We start from the raw sequence: 3,909 nt of genomic DNA, 5'->3' as shown, positions 1-3,909 counted from the left end.
GCCTGACTGCGGTGTAGTCACTGAAACCGCACTTCCGCTGACTCAGGCGGGAGGTCCCAGAAGCCGCTGCCCCTCATCACAGAAATGCCCACGTTCAACGCTGACACACAAGCACACCCTCCCAGACCAGCAAGGCTTTGAGACGGGCACACCCTTCCACCACGGGCCAACTCAGTGGATCTGGTGGCAATTCGATTCTGCGCACATCCAAAAGGTGCGGGCACTAACTAGCCTCGTATTTTGGGCCTGGATTTGGAGTATCTCGATAGCGTCCACGACTTTACTGATGAAAACTGGCCTGTGTATCCTTCTAAAGACATCACCCTTTCTTCCACTCAGATCCACGCGACCCCTGGTTCCCTGGTTGATTGTGAGCTAAGGCTGTTGGAGGGAACACTTTCCGTCCAAGGGAAGTGTAGGGCAGGACCTCCACACGGTTCCTCCTGAGTGTGGCCCACACACCAGGGCTGCCCCACCCCGGTCACTCACAGGGGGTGCCGGGCAGCTGTGTTTGAAGTGGACATTAGTTTTCTGGAGGACGGTCCATTGGACAAGGTCTTAGCCATTATGAGACTCAGGAAATTCTTATCTCAGGAGTTTTGATGACCACAGAGTTCTGTCTGGTGGGGAATCAAAACATGTGTTTAGATCCTTGCAGGAAAACACAGAATACAATACGATACAATTTCTTTCACGTGGAAGTGAGCGAACACACGAAGAAGATATACTTCTGAACACATGCTCTACAGCCTTGGAGAATTCTTTCTCCCCCAAACCGGAGGTACAGGACCGGGCACAATATAATTAAACTGATAACAAGTTTAGGGCCAGCCAACACCACACCCCACCCCTCCAGATCTTCCCACCCACATGTATAATTCAAGAGCAGTCAGGAGACCAATATTTGTTTCCTGAAGTGAACTTCACATAACAAAAAAATAACAACTTAAAGTGAGCGATTCAGTGGCGTTTCTTACGTTCACGATATTGCGCCACCACCCCCTCTGTCTCCAAAACAGTCCCATCACCCTGAAGCGCCACTGTGCGCCCATCGCGCAGGGCGTGCCTCCCGGTTCGCTCCTCCCCGCACCCCGAGCGCAGCAGCCAGCGCTCGGCTGTCTCTGTGCATTCGCTTCTTCCAACATTTCATGTCACTGGAATCACATCTGTGCCCTTGCGTGTCTAACTTCGTTCCCATGGGGTGACGTTTCCAGGGTTCGCCCACATCGCAGCCGCCCCGATGCTTCGCGCCTCGCTGCGGCCGCAGGACACGCCCCGGTACGCACGCGCCCCGCGGTCAGCTGTCCATCCCTCTGCTGACGGACTGGGGTCTGGTTCCATCACTCGGTTATCGTGAATGGTAACAGCGTTACATCAGATTTGCCTGGTGTGTTTCAGTAGTGGTCAAATAGACACCACGCAACCTTCACCGCGTTAACCACTTTTTGGGGTACAGTTCAGTGCACAAAGTACCGTCGGGGACCTGCGAGCATCGCCACCGTCCGTCCCCACCATCCGTCCCCAGAGCCGGACCCCTCGCTCCCCTGCCCCTGGGAACCCCGTGCTCCTTTCTATGCCTGTGGGCTGGACGAGTCCAGATGACCCCAATAAGTAAAACCATCCAACAGCTGCCCTTTCACATCTGGCTCTTTCACTTAACATCACATTTTCAAAGTGAACCTCAAACTTTTTTATAAAGTAGAAAATGCACGTTCTACTTGCAAAATCTGCTGAAGTTTAGCGCTCTGATCAAACAGTGACATCTCAGACCCCAGCCACACAGCACCTGGCGCTGGCTCCTGTCCCTTGGGCTGCACCGAGAGACAGGCCACACCCATGAGTGACCTGCAAACCTGCAAACCTGCAAACCTGCAGGAGGGTCAGAATCGGAAGGCAGTGTGTGGGACACAGGGCCCACCGAAGCTCCAAGGACGAGGCTCATCTTGAGCTGGGCAAGCCGGCTTTGGCCAGGAACCCCCAGGGCACTGTGGGCGGGAGACCACCAGGGACCAGGCTCAGAGACGCCCCCACCAGCAGGGTTGGGCCAGGAGACAGAGGCCGGACTCGGAGGGAACTGTGTGGGTCTGGACCAGATGTGAGTGAGGCTCAGAAGCAGCCTCTCTTTCAGTCCCATCCACAGGGGTCACCTTGACCCAGGGCCTCCACGCTTTCTTCTGCTCCACGGGGCCGGACGCATAAATAGACGCCCAGCCAAGCGCTGCACGGCCCCAAGAGGTGCCAAGGAGGCATTGGCTACGTCTGTCTTTTCCCACTGCGCCCTGGCCGGGGCAGAGTGTGCAACCAAGGGTGTCACTGAACACACGTCACGGCCAAAATCCTGACGAACACCACGAGAGCGTGAGCGTGCACGGGTCACTTCCCCAGTGACTTACATTACAAGCTACCTGTGCCGTCACGCGGTGCCACAGACCAGAAAAATAAAAATAAAAATGCCTCCACTACAAATGCCCCCCCCAGCCACAGTTTTCTAGAATTTGTTTCGTTCTTTTCCCAAAACGCACACTTTTATTTTTTAGGGGACCCGTCTCTAAGACGCACGTGATTTCAAATGCCTGATATGAAGGCATTTAATTTAACGATCACTCCTATCAAAAGAAATTTGTTTTTTTTTAAAAACTACCCAGATTGTTGATTACAAAAACAGAAAGAAAACTTGAGACAAGTGGGTAATGAGCCTTTTCAGTTTGGGGATCTCAGCCACCCACCCATAAGCAGAAGAATGTCAATTTGGTATTATTGAAAAGGTTTGGTCCATTAAGATTAAATAACAAAGATTTCTTTGGACAATTCTCTATCAATTGATGATATATCAAAATAGTGCCAACAGATGAACCAGTGAAAAGGAAAAACATAGAGTATCTCAGGCTCAGCACTGGAATCCCAGCCAGTTCGCACACTTAAACACAGACATACCCAGGCCTGTCTTCTCCTCCAAAGAGTTCTTCTTTGTCACATACAGAATATAATTTATTGAGAGAAGTATATTAGCCATTAAGCCCCTTGGCACTGAAAACTGAAGGAAAATATTTTAGCATACATTTAGCGTTCTATACTAAAAGAGGTTTTTTGTGTGGTTTGTTTTTTTTTTTTTTTGACACACATTCAGAAGTTTAGACTTGAAGTAGCCTGGAGTTAAACAAAAAGAATGTGAACATAGAAAATTCACATCTCAGCCCAAAGCTGCTTGGGAAACACCAAGATAAGGAAGAAAAACAAACTTCTGTATCATTTTACCCAGTAAAAGATATAGCATACATGGCTGAAACTATTATTTTGTTTATTTGTACCCAACAGAAATTAGGTCTTTGGGCCAACCAGAAACTATAACAAAATCAGAACACCCAAAGAAATAAAATAAAACAAAATAAAATAAAATAGGACTCCCTACACTTTTTTTAATTCTGAAAATGCCCACTTCTGCTTGTTTCCTTTGCCTAAGATAGTTGTATTCATTTGTTAGGAATGCAGAAGGATCAAATTATTGTTACAAATAATCGCCATTAGAAAACAAACAAATCAAATGAGAAAATTAACTTCAGTTTCTAACCCATAACCCCAACTCCCCCAGAAAACGTGCGTTTTGTTTGTTGGTTGGTTTCAAATGAAGAATGTGTAGGTGTATTTTCAGGAACACACTATCCCCGTGACGTCATCTGGGTACTGACAATGAACTTCAGGAAAGGGAACAAAGCAGAACTTTGGTATTATGGCTCCACCCACTGGCTAGAAGCCCTTATAGCAGGTGTAAGACCCAGCCACAAAATACATCAATTCTTGCAACAGGAAGGAATGAAACACTGATTATTCTCATTCATTAGCACATTGGGAACTTCTGGCAGAACAGAACCACCCACATCTTATCACCACAAGGAAACAGAGTGATTTGGA

Source organism: Artibeus jamaicensis, unplaced genomic scaffold, assembly GCF_021234435.1.
Source record: "Artibeus jamaicensis isolate MK-2021 breed Jamaican fruit bat unplaced genomic scaffold, CSHL_Jam_final scaffold_1689, whole genome shotgun sequence".
Classification (NCBI taxonomy): Eukaryota; Metazoa; Chordata; class Mammalia; order Chiroptera; family Phyllostomidae; genus Artibeus; species Artibeus jamaicensis.
Note: the sequence above shows the minus strand (reverse complement) of the source record.